We start from the raw sequence: 23,477 nt of genomic DNA, 5'->3' as shown, positions 1-23,477 counted from the left end.
GCAAGGAATAGAGTCAGAACATATGTTAGTAAAACATTGACTTAGAGAACAGTACATACAATCTATCACAGAGGGCTGGCATTTCTGACACAGTAAATGATGTTGACAAGCTGCTGGCTAAACAAGCCAAAAGAGATGAAGAAGAGATCAAAATCAATAAAATTAGAGATGAAAGAGTATAGAATACAGAGGAACAAAACAAAAGATCACTTAGGAGCACTTTGAAAATTTATATTCTACCAAAATGTGGTAAATCCAGAAGAGACGACCAGATTCTTAGACACACATCACCTACCAATTTTAGATCAAGAACATGGAATAACTTAGACCTCTCTCAATCAATTAAATTCAAGCAGTCACCCACCAAAGTCTCTCAATATAAAAAAATTTAAGCTTAAATGTGCCCACTGCCCAGTTCTGCTCAATGTTTAATAAATACCAAACAAACCAGCTCATAATAATGAGTGGGAAGAATCACTACCACATTCACTCTGTGATGCCAGCATTATCCTGATAGTAAGACTGAATAAGACACAAGAAACAGAACTACACAAGAATATACCTTATCAATACAGATGCAATGGTACTCAATACAATTATTGAAAATAAAACAAAACACATTGAGATTATACATCATGATCACATTGACTTTATTCCAGGGATACAAGCTTGGTTTAACATGGAAATTAATGAGTGCTATTTAGTACACAAATAGACTTAAAGACATAAAAAAGCATGATCTTCTCAAATGGTGAAGTTTAAAAGGACTTTGACAAAGCTTAACACCCCTTCAAAGTAAAGAAAGAACTAGTGGTGTAAGGTGTGTGTAAGGTGGGAGCAGCAAAGAAACTGCCGACATGACCACTTCATGATATGGCTAAGGGGAATGGCTTATAATGCATATGAGAGAGAGTAAGAATGACCACAGGTATCTTGAAAAGTCTAGAGAGGAAAGAGTAATGGCAGACTGAACTTGACCAGAAGACTGGGTATAGCCAGGGCTACCTGTGAGAACCAAGAGAGAATAGCAGATGATAGAAAATACAGAGAGCTTAGTAAGAACAGCTAGACCAAGAATAGTGAGAAGAGATGGATTCTAAGGAAGATGTATAGTTGCTTGGGAAGAACTGTGGACTGAACAGAGGTTAGAGCAGAGGAGGGGGTGTGACCTGCTAAGATGCTTGGACTCAGCATAACTGATACTTGTGACACTGAGGGAGGTGGGAAGTCAGCTTGTACTTTGATTTTCTTGTAGGTGGCATGGGTAGTCAGGTAGCCATTTGTCCCTTCTGTATTGGAGATGACTCCCTTTGGCATATAGAAACTGGTTCCCCAAGTTCCTGAAGAATGCTGGCTTTTTATCTAACCAGTACTAATCCTCCTTTAGACCAGGATGAGCTAATTTCTGGATATTTGAACTGCACTTTTGGAGTCTGGGGAATTGGAGTTGACTTTTGATCTGACAAAAGAACATGGCTCAATACAACAAAGACTATATGTGACAGATCTGTAACCAAAATTATTTTACATGGCGGGGGAATCTGAGAGTATTTCCTTTAAATTTTGGAATGAGATAAGGATATCAAGTTTGTCTATTTTTATTCAAGATAGTGTCTGAAGCCTGATTCAAAGCAATTGTAAAAGACAAAGAAATGAGAGAGATGTAAGTAGAAAAAAAGAAGTAAATAAGGAAAATTATCCTTATTTTTAGACAACATGATCCTATACTTAAAGATAATAACAAGTCTAACGGAAAATTCTAAGGACCAATAAAAACATCCAGTAAAGTAGCAAAATACAATATCAACGTACAAAATTCAATAACTTTTCTATAAACTAATAATAAACGTCCTGAGAAAGAAATCAGTAAAATAATCTTATTTCCAATGCTTTTTAAAGCCTCCTAATAAGGTTATCCAGGGAGGTAAAGGGCCCCTACAAATGAAAACTTAAAGACACCAAATACAGAAACTTACTAGATGGAGAGACTTCTCATGCTCTTGGAGAGGCAGAATTAATGTTGTGATGATGACTGCCTTGCAAAAACTACCCCAAAGATTCAATGCAATCTTATTTAAATTCCAATGTCATCCTTCATAGAACTATAAAGCATATCTTAAAACCCATATGGCTGCATAAAAACCCATGAATAGACCAAGCAGTCTATCTGTAGAAAGAGTGCTAAAGGTATCACAGTTTGCAATTTCAAATTATATTTCATAACCATAATGTAAAACAAAACAGTATGGTGCTAATACAAAAACAAATGTGTAGACAAATAAAATAGAACAGATGACCCAAGAATAAACTATGACAAGTGCTTAGATTTGGGCAAATCAATCAAAAACAAATTAAAGAAAGATAGCTTCTTTGAACAAATGAAAAATGGTAGGAAAATTGGGTTTCTATTTGTGAAATGTCAAAATTGAATTCATATATTTTACTTTGTGCCAAAATAAATTCAAAATGGATGAAGGACCTTATTATAAGAAATGAAGACTGAAACTGATGGAGAGAAGTAGATGACTTTCTGAACATGATTCTATTAGTTTAGGATAAAAATCCTAGACTTAACAAATGGGACAAAATTAATAGTCATCACAGCAAAGAGAAAGCTAGTAATACTGAAGTGGTAGCCTTCAGAGTACGTAAAAATCTTTGGTCCCTACATATCTAACAGAGGATTAACATCTAGTATATATTAAGAGTTTAACAAATTAGATAACAAAAATAAGGTCAAACCATCAAATGAATAAATGAGTTAATGGGATGGGCGGTTTTCTAAAGACAAAATACAAATGACTAAAAACAGCAAAATCAGAAACATTAAAATGGTTCAGTATTTGTAGTCATCAGGGAAATGCAAATTAAAATCACTTTGAAATTCTATCTCACCCCAGTCACATTGCTTATCTATCATCAAGAAAATAAATGGCAACAAATTCTAGAGAGGGTTTGGTAGAATAGATCATTATTGACTGCTGTGGGAATGCTAATATGCGCAGTCACAGAAAGAAATCAGCAGGAAGGTTCTTTATAACATACCAGTACTATAACCATATTACCTATCTATAAAGTTCTTTGGTATTGTCTTAGTCAGGATTTCATTGCTATGAAAAGACATCATGATCAAGGTAACTCTAATAAAGGATTACATTTAATTGGGGCTAGTTTACAGGTTCAGAGGTTTAGTCTGTTCTTATCATAGTGGGAAGTATGACAACATACAGGCAGGTATGGTGCTGGAAGAACTGAGAGATTTACTTCTTGTATAATCAGAAGACTGGCTCCCATTTGGCTCAAAGAAGGTTCTCAAACCCATGCCCACGGTGATTCACTTCTTCTAACAAAGCCACATCTACTCCAAGAAGGCCATGTCTTTTGTTAGTGCCACTCCCTGGGCCAAGCATATTCAGTCCACCATATGTATATACCCCAAGAACTCCAAGACAAAACCCAACAGAGACCATTGTACATCATGTTTATTGCTATGCTATTTGTAGTATCCAGGAATTGACAGGAGTCTAGATAGTTATTAACATATACATGGATAAAGAAATGTGGTAGATATTTGTATTAGAATTTTTGGTAGGCAGAAAGAGAACTGAAATCAAGACATCTTTAGGAAAATGGGTGTAACTGGATATCATAATGCTAAGTGAAATAAGCCAAACTCAGAAAGAGAAATACTGAATGTTTTCTCTTATCCTTATATTTAAGTGTGTGTGTGTGTGTGTGTGTGTGTGTGTGTGTGTGTGTGTGTGTGTGAGCTAAACTAAGGAACACCACCAGGATTTTAGAAATTTTGGTTTTTTTAAAGAAAATCTTTGAGACACCAAGAGAGACTCATACTTTGCCTGCAAAGCCTGGTTGCAAAGTATGGTTTCTAGGCAGAAAGTGCCCTGTTCTTGGTCATGGAGATGTTGGGAAGATCCTGAACTTTCATCTTTGGTTAGCTGGGTTGAGCATTGAGGAGAAGTGTCTCTACATTGTTCATCCCTATGTTTATCTATTTTAAAAATTCCATGTAGGGTTCTGCTCTTTAATTGAACCTTTCTCAGTTAACCTGCTAGATTCATGGTAATGGCTAAGTCATACTTTTACCCTGTAAACATTTACTGAGAGTTCTCCTGAGTCACTAGGCACAGAGCAAATAAGGACAAATAAGCTCAGTTGCTGACCTGCATGATTGGCATGAGTGCCAAGTGATGGACACATGATGTAATGGGCACTCAAAGTAAGAGTGATGTGATGCTTGTCAGCAGAGGAACGACTCATGGGCTCAAGTACCACTGAGGGTCTGCAGAAGTATTTATAGACAACCTCTTTAACTTACCTTAAAAATATCTACTCCTATATTTTAAAATAACATCTTTCAGATAATAAAACAAAAAGCTTCACTCAAACAGATCAGTAGTCAACAACTCTTCTGGCTCCAGCTTCTCTAGTATCCTCTCTCCTTCACTTGAGTTCTTGCCTTTCATCATGTTTAAATAGTCTCCATCTTTTCATGGTTAACATATTTACCCTATATCTATAAATATTTTGTGGCCGTCTTCCCAGAATTTCACTAATTTTTGAGCGACTCTTCATCTAAAACAGCAATTGTCACCTTAACATAAAACTGGGTTCTGAAAAAAGAAAAAAAAAAACTGAGCTCTGTATAAATTGTGTTATTCAGTTCTTTTAACAGCTCTTTCCAGACTGTGTGTCTTTTATGAGTATCTTTTACAATTAAAGATGCAGATGTGGTGAGTAATAAATAAAAACCTTGAATGAAAGTTGTGTTTCAAAGTCATGTAAAAGTGGTTTAAGCAGAGGCCTCTTTCCCATGGTCTTTGTTCATTCATACCTAATTTTGAACACTGTGGCTCTCCAATCAGAATATTGGTTTCTATAAGACTGTCACAGGCAAAATGATGTTTCCGGCCTTCAATGTTACTCTCCCCATATCTGTACCCACCATGCAACCTATCTCTTAATAGATTAGAAGGAGGAACTCAAAATCTCCAAACGTATATAGAGACACTTCAGCTCCTGTACTGACCCACACAGCAATGACCTTCCTCCACATTTAGCTTGAAAACTGAGAGCAGTAGGGAGACAGAGAATTAAAACAGCATGAGAAAGAGAGGAGTGAGAAGAGCAGAGAAGAAAGAAGTGAAAGGGAAGAAGAGAGGGAGAGAAGGAGGGAGCAGAGAGCTACAGTCTCCACGGCCGAATCCATCTGAGACCCTGAAAGGAAGCAGGTCTGCAGAAAACCAAGCCAGTGCTACAAGGTTATGGGTAATAATTGATGTTTTTGTGGGGCAAAAGGGAAAAGGAGGGGTTGAAGATGAAAGAAGTCAGGAGGGAGATGGGAAAGTTTTCAGGGTCACAGGATACATTTATCAGAAGCTTTTAAAGAAGTGTTTAAGAGCAGCTAAGCTGTTGCTATGGAAATTGGTAAAAGCTAATCCATTATCAGCAACCTCTGGATGGCACCAGCTTGCCGCTGGGGGGCATTCTGCTTTTTATTAGTATTTCTTTTTTCATTTCTCCCTTCTATTTTTCCACCTATCTAGACACATCACTGGAATTATGAAAAACAAATTAACAAAAGCCACAGCAAACGGAACTCTGAGATTGTATTAACACCCAGAGAACCTTCACCCTGTGTGTTGTCTCCTGAAGAGAGGGGAGATGACTTCAAGGAGATAAGGCAAAAAGCAAACAGTAATCTGTGAACCCCTGGAGGGATAAATGTCCTGGTCCTCCTGGAGCCACTCTCCTTGACTGCTCTCTGAAGTCTGTGTTAAACCCACAGGATGCAGCTCAAACCTCCTTGTTTTAAACCCAGACTGTGACCCCCCAATGGGAGGGATTTGGGGTGAACTGGAGCAGCAGCAGGAATCACAAAAATGGTTCCATGAGTTCCCCTAGCTTCACACAAAAGCTATGGTTTAGACATTGCTCACTTTAAAGCAAATGTATGCAAAGCCAGTATCAGCATCAGGTCTCCCAAAGACACAGGAGATACAGATCTTGATCACTGGTATTTCATACCGTTTACAGGAAGTGCTACAGATAGCAATTGTACCTGTACTGCATTAACTGGCTGTCTCCCCTCCCCCAGCCTTGTCTCCTCTCTATTTCCCAGATAATAGAAATTGCTCTTGTGATTTGGGATCAGTAGATGGAAGTCCACACAATCAACTCTCAGGCTTTGCCAATTCCTTTTCCACTTGCTTATAAAGCTACAGGCTTGGCCTTTTTAGAGAATCCTTAGTAAATTATCAATAATGGAAAAAAAAAAAATCAAACACCTAAATTTTCACCACCTCACCATTGACTGGCACTGCCCTCTCTCTCAAACCTGGCTCTTTGAAAGCAGTGCAGTCTTTTTCTGACTTCTTAATTCAGTCACCCACAGGTCGGATCTAGGCTGTAATCGTGGTTTAAGTGACCTGTGTTTCTTCTTTCCTCTTATCTCTGCTGCTGTGATCTTAATTGAGGCTCTTACCCTTTCTTAGCTGAATTAACTATCTCCCAACTGCCTGCCCTGGGATTCTTCTATCCCATCTGCCTCCTTGTTGAGAGAGCAGAATTTAAAACACAGAGATATGACCACTTGATCTTAGATGTTTTACTGGGTTCCCGTTTCCCCATCCTGTCTCATATGCCTGTTTCTAGGGTGCTACAGCATCTGTGTGTACCTGAGCTACACCCAATCTGCAATCCTCTCCAAATACCCGGTCCTAGATGCACAGGCCCTACACTAGTGCTCAGAAGAATATAGGTGAGCAATTATATGTTTGCTTTTGCTACTTGTGGGGATTCATGACCTCAGTATGTAATAGAAGCCAACACCAAGCTGATACTCCCATCCCGAGAAAATCATTCACACCCTGGCTTTCACCGTAAAATGAATTCATGCCTCACTTAATCACTTCTGTGGATTTAAATTCTGAATCATGTTCTCACTTAGAAAGAGACATAACTGCTAAACACCACATGTAATTCAGTGGCCAATGACAGCATGGGCGAACAGGACTGTGGGCAGACAAATATATCTATTGACATTAAACTGTAAAACCAATTCTGCTCCATTTTGCAGCAGATTTGCCTGGAAATCACTCAACTGGAGAGTTACTGGGTTAATGCCCATACAGCTACATGTCAGTAGTTCCTCTGCAGAAACGGGGTGACAAGAGGGTCACACTTGGATTAGGCAACACTGGAAGCCTTCGGAGTTAAAGACGACACTTGGAAGAGTCTGCAGTACATTTCTTTCTCCTACAATCATGCATGGCTGGGTATCCAGAATGGCTGGGAATAATGTACTTTGGCTATAATATGTGCTCTTGTTTGAGCGCAGATGATTTGCACATCAAAATGAGTCCCTTGGAATTAAATAACTGAAGGACTGGAAATTGAACCTTTCAGGGCAAGGTTTATAATTACTCAGAGCTTCTAAGACTTGGCAGAACAAGATGATCTTCTTTACCACAGTCTTCAGCCGCTAAGGTTTCCTGAAAAGGGAAAAATCTAGTGTGAAAACCTCAAGGCCATGTCCAGGAAGGGGAGGAATCACAGAGTTGGAATTAGGGAGCTATAGGTGAGAGGATTTTGGCAGCTAGAAGGTCATCTAAGCAGGCTAAGTTGCATATCTGCCCATCCCACTGCTCAAGAACAATCCCAAACAAGCTCTACATAAAACTGCAAAATGGAATTTGATGGCTAGAATCAGAACCTCTTGCCCCTACTACTCCTGGCTCTAATAAAGAGTATATCTCAAGATTCTTTTATCTGTTTAATAGCCAGGTGCTTAAGGACATAATAAAGAAGAAATAATGAGCATGAGAGAAGGGCATACCATGGGCCACAAAGCAGAAACATTTAATGGGGAGCCTCCTGGCAGTTAGCCAAGTAGGAAGGATGCTGTCTGAGAGACCTTTGGGTTGGGAGGCAAACTTTATCATTGGCTAGTAATCTGAGTCAGACTGGACAAATGAAAGCAGGTTGGCTAGAATGAAAGAATTAAATGTCACCCGTGGCAGTCATAAGACTGTAGGTTTTAGAAGGAGGTTCTGAAGCTTCCATATGTGTAGAAAAAGAAGATGTTGGAACGCCAAAAGGCTGTACATATTGTTCTTTGACTCTCATTTTAGGCTCTATTTACATTACTGCTTTTCATAGGAAACAGAAAGTGCCCCCCTATGCTGTTAGTTGTAGATAGCCCTCCTTTTGTTGGTCACAACTAACTTTTATATAATTTTTCTATTAAGATAAATGCTTCGATGACTTCTTGTTGCAGTAATTATTTTTTAAAAAAATCTTATGTCTTTATCAGCACTGCGGTCTCACTCCGCCTGTGCCACTTTTAGTATGGATCTGTGCATGGAATCTGTCCAAGCCACTTGTACGGTCTCACTCTGTCTGCACAACTCCCTTCCCTGACAGTTTACTCTGCCTGCCTTACTGCCTCCATCCTGGGGTGTTTCTTTACCCCAAATCCCAACACAAACAGAACTCTAAGGCTCAATAGCTTTTCCTACAGGTTTATATATTCAATTCTCAATACACAAACCCTCTACCCAACAAGATTACATCAAATAGACAAAGATACAATCTGCCCTTCTATATGAGATATTAGACCTATAAAATCCTTAAATGTTCGTAGCTACTTAATACCAATAAAGCCCACCTGGATCTAATTCACCTTTCCGGATGTCCATCTTGGAACTTCTCTCCTCCTCTGTCCTCTGACCTCTGACCCTCTCTCCACCTCCCTTTCCTATCCAACCATGGACTCTCACCTTTAATTTACTAATTAAAATGGGAAAGTTCAGATGAAGTTACCTTCATGAGTACATAACTTGGCAGCCCTTCTTGGGTAAGTGGGATTAATATCAAAATATGAATGGTTGTAGGACCACCTACAATTTCCAGCTTAAAGTCGTTTTTTTTTTGGTTTTTCTTTTTTCCCCTGAGTCAAGGTCTCATATAACCTGGGCTCACCTTGAACTCATTCTGCAGCTAAGAACGACCTTAAACTCTAGACTCACTTGCTTTCTCCTTTAGTATAAGGATAACTGGCATGTTCCACCATGCCTACCTTTGTAACATAACAACAATCTTCCCAGACACATGCCACTGTATCTGCTCTTCTCCTGCAAATGAGACTTATATTTCCATAGCCAGTTGATACCAGAACACTAGTTAGCATCTAAACCATTTGTTAAGATTGTCACTGTAAGTGGGAATGAGAGAAATATGTGTGCCTAGGTATTGGAAGGTATCACATCACCTTCCCTCTGGATCACCCATCGATTCTTAGCTTTTTTTCTAGGGAGAAGGTGTTTCATGGGGTCAGGATTTATATTGGAGTGATAAATGTTGTAGAGCTAGGAAAGGTTGTGACTGTACAAAATTGTGAACCATTGTTTTAACTCTGTTTTAAAAAGAAGACACAAAGTTCCCAAGGTTGTAATGAATCTGAGAGGACTGGAATGGGAAATTATAGAGAGATATAATCAAAATATCTTATATACAAGTATTAAAGTCTCAACAAATCAATAAGGACTGGGATGGGAAATTATAGAGAGATATAGTCAAAATATCTTATATACAAGTATTAAAGTCTCAAAAATAAATATATATGTATAGCTTGTGGATTTTTTGCCTCAATAAAGCATAAAAAACAAAAACAAACAAACAAGAAACAAAACAAAACAAACAAACAAACAAACAAACAAAAAAACCCTACCTGCTCCAGAACCTTTCCATGACTAGACTTGTCTGATTAAGGAACGTCATATGAGAGTCTGTTAAAGAGAGTTTTACAAGTTTCTTTTAAAGCCATGATCTGCTAGTAGGAGCTTTTTATTTTCTATCATGGAAAAAACTATTCCTGACTTGGCATGTGTGTGTGTGTGTGTGTCTAATTTTTTGGTGGAGGCAGAGACTTTTCTGCCAAATTGCTGCCATCATTACATGTGCTGCTGTGATCCATTAGGGATAACCTGGGTTAGATGGTATCAATGGCAACACTACATGTCAAAAAGAGAATTCATGGTGTCCAATGTCTGAGGACTATTCCTGACTGGTTCCTCTTATAAACAAGAGAACTGTAGCTCAGGAATGGAAAACAACTCGGGCTATGGCTCCCGAAGCCATCCTTCTAAAGTGGTCCTTAATCAAACCACAGGAGCCATCACAACATTGACTTATGCAAATATACTTTGCCTTTCTTTCCCATCTCTCTAATGAAATGAAACATCTCAAAGATGCAGCTCCTGCCATCCTGATGTCCATGGATGGATGAGAAAGTCTTAAACCAGTTGGGGAGACAAAAACCCTTTCAACACCATGTTTACACAAGCATCACCTCTCAAGAATAGACCTTAAAAGGATGGACAAATCTGGTGATGTGTTCCACCTAACATTATCAGTTCTTCAGGAGCCTAGACCAGAACTAATACCTAATGTTTGTAAAGCTCTCCCTGATTTTCCCTATGCAGGAAGAAATGATCAGCAGATATTGCTCACCAACTACAGAGTGGAGGGTAGCCCTTGGGGAGAAGAGTATAAACTAACTCCACCAAGGATGTAATCCTACTGTTCCCCCTAAGGTTTTCTAATGAGTGTGGCAGACAGTTAGAAAGAAGCTCCTGACAAGATAGGATGTGAAGGCATTCATTTGCACTGCTCCGGAGGGAGTTTTCCCCTGTGTGCCTGTGTTTTGCACTTCTCAGGGTTATCTGTAATCAGCAGGCTGGTCCCTGCAGTTGTATTTTATGTGCCTGGATAAAGATCCTGGGAAAGCCCAGTAGGTTTCATAGCCTTAGTGACCCCAAAATGTCAACAGAGTGATAGGGACATGATACAACCAACTCAGTAAACAGCCCTGAGCTCTGCTCCTGCTTCTTTCTTGATTTCTTCAGCTAAACTTGGACTTGCCACATGGTACTCTTTCCTCTTCTGTAAAAAAAAAAAAAAAATGGCAACAGCTAATCTTACTGTAGTTCAGTGCTGTGGTGAGACTCTTTCTGATGTCTATAAGTGAAAGTGATTTAAGAACTGAAAACTTCTTTTGTTATTAAATAATTGTGGAAGTATCTCCTTAGTGGGTCAGAACAACCTCCCTAAAAACTAAAGACATTTACTGAGGCATTTTCCAGTACACATTTATGCTTCACAGGAACCTGACTGCAGCATCCTTGACCTAGCAGACACCACTGTCCTTTCTCTTTCTCAATATTGTCAAAATTCCCACATTTTCTCAAGCCTGGCTTCTCAACTCTGTTCCCCTGACAGGTGCCTTTAACATCCATTCATGAGGTAGGCTATGAGGGCATGTGCCTGTAATCCCAACTTGGATGGATCAGGCAGTAGGGACAGCATTTTGAGGCCAAACCAGGCTACCTAGCCAGATTTTTGTCTCAAACAGTTAAAGAAATAGTTATGTAAGTAACTAAAATAAGATACATAACATTGATAAATAGTCTATATGTGACTTCACAGCAATTTGCAGCCCTGAACCACGTTCTTGGATGTTGATTAAGAGATAATGCATCCTCCAGTTTTTAGCTCCCATGTGGCTCCATTAAATTAATGGGACCCACAGAAAGCAACTTCTGCATATCTACTCACCAGTTCCTGACTCAGCTATATAGCCCTGCTTCGTCCTGATTTAGGACTCAACCATATACCTGGTTTTCTAGTGTCTCCTATACAAACTCTCTGTCCCAAACCACTTCAGTCTCTTTGAGTGTCATTTCACAAAGCACACGTACAAGGGAGTTGTATTTAGTTCTCTTAACATGCAGAGGTCCATGATAACTTCTATTTATGCCTTTGATCACACTGTCAAGGCAAAGTTAACAATCCTATTTTCTAACATCTCTCTTCTCTATTTATCTAGTGAACATGCAATAAGCCCCCATTATTAGCTTAACATAGTATCATAAACACCAGGTAGAATAAACACATGAAATGAAAAGGTATATGTCAATCACTTGGAACAATTTTAAACAACAACAAACCTCCAAAACCTGTTTCTTTTTAAAAACTCTAGTAGTTCTCAACATTCCTAACACTGCAATTCTTTAATAAATTTCCTGGAATTGTGGTAATCACCAATTATAAAATTATATTGTTGCTACTTCATAACTGTAATTTTGATACTGTTATGAATCATAATGTAAATATCTGTGTTTTCTAATAGTCTTCAGGCAACCCCTATGAAGGAAGCATTTTACCCAACAAAGGGGTCTCAACACATTGGTTGAACATCACTGCGTTAATCCTTTGGTAAAAACTGGGTCCCAAATTCACACCATCCCATTATCAACATATAATCATGGAAGCTGTACTAGACCACTCTTGGTTTTGAGATCCGAGTTCTTCTGTCTTAGCATAGCGAAGAGTAAGAAGGTATATGGACACTACTTTTTATGGCCGCTCTTTCTTTTTTATGAACCAGAATCACCTTAATCAAATATCAGGACAGGAGGACAGCTAGAAAATGTTACTTGTTAATAGATAAGTTCACTGGCTAAAACATTCCAAATTATCAGAGGATGTAAGATACTGTCAGTTGGGAATGTGTGAACCATCAAAGAGGCATTATTTAATGTATGTTAACAAGCTTTTGTTGAGTACTTGTCCAAGACCTTGTGTAAGGTTGGATGAATGGATAAGGATGGCAGCCCTTGAGAAGTGTTGCTGCATAGAGCTGTGTGATGCTTTCTCTGCTTATTGCTTCGATATGTTCTCATAGAACATGCTTTTGAAGAACACCATGGTGAAAAACATAAAAACTTTGAGGAGTGTGTGGTAGAGGGGCGTTAGAATCACAATTGTAGTGACAGACAGACTTGACCTTGTTTGGGGGAGGACTGCTTGGAACTTTGGGTGGAAAAACCGATGAGTGTTGAGAGCTTAATGGGATGTTCTGTAGAACTTGGAAGGTAAGAATGTTGAGATCAGTTTAGAAGATGATGCCTAGTGACGATATTTTAGGAAAAAAAAAAATCTAAAGACTCTATCCACCATGGCCGTTTTCAGTTTTGAATTAAGATTCTTTTGTTCTGGTCAGTTCATGGTGAAGAGTCAGTTGTGATTTACAAGAGACCAGCACCATTGAAGTGAAAACTTTGAGTTACAGAGACAGTTGATGTTGGTTAGCTGAAGCAGAGAAATTAGCAGTGATTTAGAAGAGACCAACAACACTGAGGTAGAGTCTTTAAAGTTTCCTGAGTGTCAGTGCAGAGAACCTGTGTTTCAGAGGCAAGTGGATTTCTATAGGTTCAAGATCAGCCTAGTATACAAAGCAAGTAGCATCTCTCCATGCCTTCTGCATCAGTTCCTTCCTCTAGGTTCTTGCCACAGTTAAGTTCCTGTCCTGACCTCCTTCTATAATAAACAGCACTGTGTAAGAGTAAGCCAAATAATCCCCCTTTTTTTCTTCAATTTGCTTTTTGGTCATAGTGTTTCATCACAGCATTAGAAACTCTGACTAAAACAGAAGTAGAACAAATGTATGTTGAAGAAGTTAAAATGGAATACAACTTATAAATAAAAGTGTAGTGAGCTAGCATGATGGTTTGCCTATAAACTATTTAGTTTGTAAGCATGAGGCCCCGAGTTTGATCCTCATGAACCACAACACAAACAAACAAACGAAAAACACAGAGAAAAGTTGACTTTTGCTAACCACTAGGGAGATTAAGACAGGCTTTCTGGTCATCCAGCCAAAAAATAATCAGCGTGTTTTCAAGAATAGACCAGGATGTGGCACATAGTAGGAATGCATGTCTATTGACTAACCATGTCTTTTTTTTTTCCATGGTAAGAATGCTTTTTGCCCTCTTTAGACCATGTGCTGAAATTAACCATGGCTAACAGCAATTGGCTTGCTACCTATCCATGAAGATTGCTGAATAATTAGCTCTGGTTTAACGTTCTTCAAGAAAGAAAGTCAGAAATGTCACCCAGAGCAGGAAATACATATTGTCCCCTAAACTGTGATTATGGTATGAAGCTTAAGGAAAAAAAAACATCACTCATCAAAGTACCTATTAAGTAACATTTTTTCAAAACAGTGGCTTTGAATTTGGCATTCTCAGTGGGTCCAACACCAATGCAGAGTTTCATTACAATGACTGGGCTTACATTGGTTACAGGAGGCTCTATTAACTAGTTGTCTCGATGATATCCTCAACTATATGATATCCTATAATTAGTTGATTGTCTTCCTTATCTTACTTCTGTTTCTCTCAAAATGTTCTCTGACTATACTACACCATTTTCTAAAGTTCTCAGAATATATTCTGTGGGTGCCACCTGGCTCACTGGCAGACTGTGATCTGCTTGGTTCTTCTATGCTCCAATAAACTGACATAACTGACCTCAGGAAGTGTCCCTTCTTACATACCCACATCACAAGTTAGAGAGATTAGGGATCCACAGGAGGAATAGTGTGTTTATTACAAAGAAAGGAAACATGGCAGGTGAGTGACATCTTGTTTGGTTCTATTATTGGAAACCACACATTATCAAGCATAGTTTGATCATGTGTATATTAAAGCTCACCACATTTCTGGCAGGAAGGCCAGGTCCTAAAAAACTTCAACAATATTTTGAAAGGAATAAACTTTAATCTTCGTGGCAGTGCAATGCCCCTAAGGGGAAAGGGTTAGGCAATACTTTTATGTTCTTTTAAATGTAACCTTGGGAATACTGAGTGAGTCTAGTGTATCCTTTAGAAAAATGTTCCTGCTAGGGGACTGAGTGAGCACAGGAGGTGATTAAAATGCTGTGGTTTCACAGGATGCTGAAGTACTTAGAAAGTGCCTGGTGCTGTCAATCACCAAGCATGTCATTTGACATTGGGCATGTGTGTGATCCAAATACAAAGCCTGGATAAACAGCACCACAAGGAAGTATGAATCAGTGTGGTCTGATGTGAGCATCACCAAGGGAGATGGAGCCCTAGACAGAATGAGGACAACTGGGCACTACCTTCCTAGCTGCTTTCTGTGTTTATTACACAGGTACAAGTGCCTGACTGGGGAGTAACAGTAAAATTAGGCAGTTTTACAGGAAAAAATAAATCCTATAAAATAAACTAGGGATGGATGCAAAGCTCCTCATGTGAGGATGTTACTACATGCCATTAACAGAAAGAAGTACATGTAGATTGATAGAAGCAACTTAAAGAATTTGATGTAAGTTTAGAGTCTAATTAAATACATTGTTCACACAGGGTAGAATACTTTGCAGAGTCTGTCCTTAGTTGAATAAAATAAAAAGTAAAATATACACCTGGAATTACTCAGAAAATATCTGGAGACTAAAAAAATCAATGAAAATCACAAAGGAGTTTTGCCCTCTCCCATTCATCTCTCCAAATTCTAGTCAGAACTGACCATGTTCAGAGAGCAAAGCTTTTGTTTGACATGTAAAGTTAAAATGAAGGCATTAGGGTAGTTTTAATCCAGCAAATCAAGTGGTCTTACAACACAAGGAGGTGGCAGAAGACAGCCAATCACAAGAGATTGACCTCTGACCTGCACAAGGATGCAACTGCACATGTGCACATAAACAAACAAACAAACAAGGTAATAAGTTCCACCCTGCTTGGGTTATGAAGCAAGTTCAAGAATTAAATATGTAAATTAGTGGGATACTGTCTGAAAATAGACAAAATGTTGGGGATTGGCTCTAATGCTTGGTATTGATTTTGTTCCCTAATTGTGAAGGTTTACTGACCTAAGACTGAGGAGGGAGGAGGAGACATAGTCACAATGTAGGGGCAGGAGTGGGAGTGGGGAGACAGGTGGACAGTGGAGCTGCAGGAGATAAATCCAAAGAGCCATATGAAATTTCCTATATATGGCCACTTCCATAATTAGGCATAGGATAGCAGCAGAGTATTAGAAGTGCCCAGTCATTGAGTTAGCCTAAGCATTTCAAAAATCAGCTTGTGTGTGTGTAGGTGTGTGTGTGTGTGTGTGTGTGTGTGTGTGTGTGTGCATGTGCATGCACTGGAGCACCTGCACACGAGTTTGCCTTCCATTCATGGATTCAAAGAGTTCCTGGGCAGGTGGCTGCAAGCATGGGACCCACTGGGGGTACAAGGCTGAGTAGTCCAACTCAACTGTGCAGTAAAAAGAGGGCTTGGATAGAGCCCTCTCTCTAGTAGAAAGTTTTCTTGGAATGTGAGAGACCTTAGACTGAATTCGAAATACTGTAGAAACCAAAAGAGAAGAGACAAAACAAAGAAAGAAGCAAAAAGCAAAAGCTAAAGAGATTAGGGTACAAGGGGCAGAGAAGGAAGACAAATGATATCTTGGGGTGATCAGAGCACATTGTCCTTCAATAGCTGTTCAGAAGAGGCCGAAGAGAAACCTAAACCCCCAGACTTGGAGAACGTATGTTCTGTAAGTGGAAAGTTGGTGTGTTCATCTAAGAAACATGAATACACAGAGATAATTGGAAATACCCATCACAAAGGAGATGAGTTCTTCAAGGGAAACAGAGAAAATGAGGGAGAGAAATTACTTAAAAAGAAAATGGCTTAGACTTTTCTACAAAAGAAAAGCAAGTGAGAGAGAGAGAGAGAGTGAGAAGGAGAGAGAGAGAGAGAGAAAGGAAGGAAGGAAGGAAGGAAGAAAGAAAGAAAGAAAGAAAGAAAGGAAGAAAGAAAGAAAGAAAGAAAGAAAGAAAGAAAGAAAGAAAGAAAGAAAGAAAGACTGTAGTCCTTAGAGTTATGTGTTAGAGGACAATAGTGAAATATCAGACATTCAATTCTGAACCAGGGACGTAAAAATATATAAAGTGTAAATATATATCTAGAGGTGACAAGAATCGGAGATTTATGAGGATATTATAAATGAAGAGAAAAGCATGAAAAATTGGAGAAATAAAAAAGACTATCTACAAAGCAACAGCAGTCAGCTGACCTTTTTGGAATAGCCGCACACCACAAACATTAGGGTATTACGATTGTGGCTCACCAGAGTACCTTCCAATTCTCCAGGCAACTGAAGAGTCCCTAATGTGGGAAAGCAAAATAAAAGGGTGTGAGACAGAAAGAGAAAGAAGATCCTCTGGAACAGTAACAACACATCAGATCAGGGTGAAAGAAACAGGATGCCCAAAGCTGAAGTACACAAGAAAGTCCTGAAGCAAAATTGAATCTAGATTTGATGATGAGGTGGGACACTCAAAGGAGAATGTATATAGAGACTTAAGAGCTTACTGAGGCCTCACCCTTGAAGGAAAGCATGGCATTCTGTTTTCTGTAATACCACAAAGATATAGCCATATCTATCCCTGCATAGTGTGTGTGTGTGTGTGTGTGTGTGTGTGTGTGTGTGTGTGTGTGTTAAATCAACAATAGCAGCAGTACAGTCTTTCTGTGCAGCCCAAGCTGGTCTCAAGTTCACCATTTTCTTGCCATATTCTCTAAAATGTTGGGATAAGTGAGAACCACTATGCCCAGCCATTCTAAAATGTTGTAGGTAGCCATGAAAATAGTAGAAAAAAGTCATCATCATCATCTTTATTGTCATCATTAAGATTTATATTTAACTTTGTATCTACATCAATGTGTGTCTCTGTATATATCTGGGTCATGTGTGTGCTACTGTCTGTAGAGGTCAGAAGAGTGTGTCATATCTCCTGAAGCTAAAGTTACAGCAATTGTGGGTCACCTGATATGGGTGCCAGGAGCTAAACTCAGCTCCTCTGGAAAAGCATCAGTGCCTGTTCCCACTGAGCTATCTCTCCAAACCTGATGGTGTTATTCTTAAAGCTGGAATGAGAATTAAAATAAATACCCCAAAGGGCTTCCTATCTTTTCTCTGGATTGTTTTTTAAACTTGAATTTTATTTTAATTGATATAAGTATAGTTATTTCTAATGTCTTTGATAACAATTTCATGGGCTAGTTAGTTTTTGTTTTGTTTTTGTTTTTTAATTCACTCTCTTTCAGCCTGTGACCTGAATACCCTACTGTTTTTGCTTAGGAGTTGCGGCATAGATTGTTTCTTTTCTTAATCCTTCAAACTCAAAAGTATATTTTGATTAGTGAATTCAACCCATGAAGATTTAAATAACGGCTGCTGATAACATATTTATAGTGCTGTCTCCTGATTTGTTCTCTGTAGGTTTTCTTCTCACTACCCTGCATGGTGCTTTTATTTTGTTGTGCTGATATGTTTGAATCCATTCTGATTTTCTTCCATGGAAGTGCCGTGGATTTAATTTTAGTCACTTTGGGGCTTAGATATGATGCCTTATAGCATAATAATCTAATTAATGTTGATAATAATTTACCTTCAAGCACATACAGAAGCTATACCCATTAACTCCCCTTCCCTTTTATATTGTCAAAATCTACATTTCTTTATGCTTAGCCATAGTTATTTTTGTGGTTTTGTCTTTTATTCTTATATTTAAATTATACTGATTTATCCACCTCCATTAAGATAATTAAGGATTCTGTACTCTTGGGATGATCAGCTTATATGTACTCTGACAATTTCATAATTTCTTTTTTCTGTTGCTGCTATTTGGTGTCCTTTAAGTCAACTTTAAGAAATATTTTAGCATTTCTTTTGTCTCTTTCTTTTTGGAAAACAGTTTTCTCAGATATACTAATGTCAATTGACACTCCCCCACACAATACACACACACATACACACATACACACACACATACACACACACACAAACACACACATGCACACACACACACACACACACACATACACACTTTGAGCACATTATCACACTCCCTTACAGCCAGTAAAGTTTCTAATGAAAACCCACCCAGCACTACAGAGGGAATTACCATATCTCTAAGCAGGAACATGTTTCCTTTATGTTTTCAGTTGTATGTCTGTGTTTGCATTCTGAAAATTTGATTCCAAAGTGTCTTGGTGGGGTTGTTAATAGTTGAATCTATCTAGTTATTATTGGACTTCTTGGGCTTTGATGTCCATTGAGTTTTTCAGGCTTGGGAGTTTTGCAGTTAATATTGTCCTTGGGTAGTGATCAGGTACCCTCTCTTTTGAACTCCTACTGGTCACATATAAAAGTCCTCACTTGTGTATACCAAGGCCCTAAGTAATCTGTACTCTGAGTCTTCAAACTCACTGATCCTCTATTCTGTTGCTGGCTATTCAAATTTTTGGATAGATCCTTCCCTTTTATTGTATTGTACATGCTCTTAATCTCTATTGGTGGTTAAAAGTGATTTTGTTAGCTTAAATTCTCATTTTTGCTTACCTATTGTTCTATTGACAATGGGTGGAAACCATGTCATGCCTCTTTATTGCAACTATGTTGACGTTTCTGTCAGGTAAGGAATAGAATTTTGTTTCCTTAGAGCCATTTCTAAAGATTCATCATGTTCCTCTGTTTGAAATATGTTCCTTTGACTCTTCGTTTTCCTTCCTTTGATGTTGTGATGGTTTAAATGTGACTGGTCTCTCTGTGCTCATACATTTGAATATTTGGGTCTCCAGTTGGTAGAAGTATTTGGGTAAGATTATGGGTAGAGCCTTGGAGGAGGTATATCACTGGAAGTGGACTTTGAGGTTTCAAATGCCCGCCCATTTCCACTCAGCTCCCCTTTCCCTGCCTTGTACTTATGTACATAGAGATGTATGCTCTTAGATACTGGTCCAGTGCCGCGCCTGCTGCATGCTGCCATGATCCCACAGCATGAGGATCATGGTTGCTAGGACTGTGAGCTTTAAGATAAATGTTTTTGTTTTTTTCCAAATTACCTTGGTCATAGACTCTTGTCACAGCACTAATAATACAAATAAAAACAAATGCAGGTGAATGTCTATTCATTACTCATCGCCACTGACTAGCTTTGTACCAGAGATGACCTCCCACCAAACAGCCCAGCCAGACCTAGTGGTAGCTTCTAGGACTCCTTTTCTCTTTTAGGGAGCAGTAGCCAGGCATAGTATTTCTAGTTTCTCTCTGGTAATCTAGGAGTAGGGAAGGCAACTATTTGTTAGCTCAAGCTATGAAACATTCTCCTCCCTGTACCAAGTGTCTAGTCTAGCAAGACAGTGGTTAGCTTTCAGGGGAGGGGCTTCTCAGTGATGTTGGAATTCTAGACATACTAACCAGTCCCCTTTCTCTTCAAGGAAGCCAGAGGGGGGAAAATAAATAAAAGCTACAAAATATGAAAGAAAACATTATTTAAAATCTTTTATTCTTTGTATTTAGAATTGCCAAGGGTTCATATTTTCCTTACTTGCTTCATATTATGAGCATCTAAAGAGTAAGCTCAGCAAGATAGTCGAGCAGGAAGCCCCAAAGCATCTTCCTGCCTCCTAAACTCATCACCTCACCAGCCACTCATGCATAGATTCCCTTTGTAAGAAATCCAAAATGTGACTTGATAAAATGATTATCAAATAGTATGGTTTCAATTCAACTATACCTCCAAGTGTCTACACAGTAGACAGATGATGCATGAATATTAAAGCAGCTCCACCATAGTTCCATTTTATAAAACAGTCATGGCCATGAATATCCTACCAAGAGGGAATAATGTAGAATGGTAGAATTGGTGTCTGAGTCTCTTTGTGGAGAAAGGGTCCACAGAAAGGTTTTCTTCAGATGAATGATGCATCTGGTTTTTCCTGGGAGTTTAGCAAGCATCACCCCCCCCCCCTTTCTGATGGTAGTTAGTGATGTACATGCTTATAGGAATTTCTGCATAAACGTATTTATAGTCAACTGATGTAATAATGCTGGCTCTCCTAATTTTTAAGAGATGATTGTTAGTGCCGGAGATATGGCTTGGCGGTAAAGAACATGTAATGTTCTTGAAGCAAACCCAAGGTTGGTTCTAGTGCCCATGTCTGGCTGTTTATAATTGTCTATAATCTCATCTCTAGAGTTATTTGCTATTTGGTTTCTCACGAGCATCTGTATTCTTGTGAATACACACAAACACACACACACACAGAGAGAGACTTAAAATCAATCTTTAAATAAAATAAAATAATGGAAAATCTTTTTCAAAAAGTCCATCAGATTGATGTGAATATAAACACAGGTAGATGATGCATTGACCAAGTAAACAGGCAACTTATTATTGGTATTTTTAACCTGTCTAACAAGAGTGATTTTTATCTAATATCCAAGTCTTATTCATGCAAGAATGCCCCTTGAGCCTTCTGGGCTTTCAACAATGAATTAATTAAACTGGCTTCTACATACAAATGCCCAGCCCACTTGGCTTGCACAGTGATGCTGTCTGTGTTTGTTTACAAATGCAATTAGGGGCTCTTATTTTCCAAATTGAGTTTTCAGAGTTGAAAGTACAGTCTTCAAGCAATGCTTTCAGTTTACAAATCCTATTCCATAGAAAATAACAACAATCAAAAAAAGAGAAAAAGAATAAAACTTCATTGTAGCTAAAGCCTGAAAGAAAACAATAGCAGTAAATTCTACCTGAGGCAGAAAGACATTTTATATCCAACATAAGCAAAATAGTAAATAATAATAATAATAATAATAATAGTAGTAGTAGTAGTAGTAGTAGTAGTAGTAATAATAATAATAATAATAGTAACAGCAGCAACAACAACAGTAAGTAGAAAGAACTCTAGGTCTGTTCTTAAGTCCTAATGACAACTGGTTTGTATCACCAGAGGTTTGAAACAAAAATCTTTTGTCTACTACTTGTATTCATTTTAAGGTGTGACAGTCCCAAAGCCTTTGTAATGCATGAGCCATCCTTGTTAAATGTAACATATTAAACAGTTCACTAGGCTTACAATGGTTCAGAATGTTAAAAATAAAATTGAACCAGCAGCTCTGCTCATCTTTGTGCCAAAGCAACACAGATGATTTTTGAATAAAGAAAACAACAATCTGAGCTCGCTAACAACACCCAGTGACACGTTGCCGTACAGGACTCACACTCTCTCGAACTCCCATTAGGGAACATTGTTGTATGCTATATTACATACTCAAGAACTGACAATTGATGCCTGGCTGGGAAAAAAAAAAAAAAAAAAAAAAAAAAAAAAAAAAAAAAAAAAAAAAAACAAGATATTGAAGTCACAGTCAGGTTCTACCCAGCAGAGATTACTCGGCAGGCATAATTTGTGCTCTTCCTTGAAGGAATAAGCCTCATCCCCAACCCCCACTGCCTCAGAAGGAAGCAAAACGTTAAGTAATACAATCATCTGATATTTATTTCTATAGCAACAAACTTGAAATGCACCAGCTTTAAGCCCTTCTATTTTTTTTTTTTTTTTTTTTTTTTTTAGTGTAGAAAGTAGTGATTGTGAGGTGTCTGCATTGATCAAATGAGCTTAGTCACCAAGCGGGCACAGCACAGTGCCCTGGATACCATCTAGCTGTCCAGGTTGTCTGTCTGTAACACCGAGCTCCACTGTTCCCTTCAAGAGCTCCTGTGCACTTCTCCAGGATGAAAAAGGACTGTGCTTTTTCCTAAAAGGAATGTGTTCCTCACAAACCCCAATTATAAGTTCCTAACTCTCTATGGTTTTGAGGGGTTTTAGCAAGGAGACAGGTAGGCTGAACAAAGGAAAAGGGAACTAAAGCCTATATGTCTGTGTGGAGAAGAAAGGATGAGAATGTTGGAGGTGGGAGCAGAGAAGGGATGCTTCCCAGGCATGGTGGTGATGAATAGTTCATGGCCAAGTGAATTGTCCCTGGAAGTACATAGAGATAACCAGATGGGATCATTGACAAATACTACTGGAAGGGCAGAGAACTTCCTCCCTAGGTCTTGGGGGCAGAGGATCCTCCTGTCCTCATGTTTCCCAGCTCCTAAAGAAATCATTTGCACTTGTCCCATTAAGAGATTTGTCTCAGTACAGTGGCACATGGGGACAAGCTGTTCTGAGGAAGACGATCAAGCTCTGATAGACTGAGACATGCTGAAGACAGAGTTGAATCTCAGCAGTCTAATGGGCCCAGTGAGGCAGTAAATTTCACAGCAACTTGACACATTAATATAGAAGTACAGTCTGTTATATCAAAGGGAGATTGTCTTAGTCCTTACGGGGAAGCCAGCAATCCAAAAATGAAGAGTGTGCACTGGTAATTTGTAAAAAATGTAGTTAACACTGTAAGCAGAAGGCAGAGCCCTATACTTTCCCTGGTCTGAGTTTTCACAAGGGAAGCTCGGTCCTCCCAGAAAACACACACCCACAGCATCTTGCCGCCTAACCTGGCATCTTAGAAACCCTGTATACTGATAGCCAGGGGGAAAGAGACAGCAACTGAGTTTTCATTTAGTTTTCTGTGCCAATGCAAGCTCTGTCTTTTTGAGATTGTTTCCCATGTGTCCAATATAGCTGCTTGGAGCATACTCCCATACCAATCCACAGTGGCCTGAGGGTGTTATATTTATTAACCAATAGTAACATAGCATGTTGGTGGATTACAAAATGTCTATAAAAATCTTAAAAAATTAAA

The 23,477-nt window shown here is 38.7% G+C and overlaps 1 protein-coding gene across 3 annotated transcripts in view; it reads right to left on the bottom strand.

Moving 5' to 3' along the window:
• OPCML (opioid binding protein/cell adhesion molecule like) overlaps positions 1 to 23,477 on the bottom strand; it is a gene marked incomplete at both ends in the record, with an annotated part of 1,083,292 nt that overhangs the window by 134,196 nt on the left and 925,619 nt on the right. The gene's annotated exons all lie outside the window — the stretch shown is intronic.

Source organism: Micromys minutus (assembly GCF_963924665.1).
Source record: "Micromys minutus genome assembly, chromosome: 16".
Classification (NCBI taxonomy): Eukaryota; Metazoa; Chordata; class Mammalia; order Rodentia; family Muridae; genus Micromys; species Micromys minutus.
Note: the sequence above shows the minus strand (reverse complement) of the source record. Positions and strands in the feature narration are given on the sequence as shown.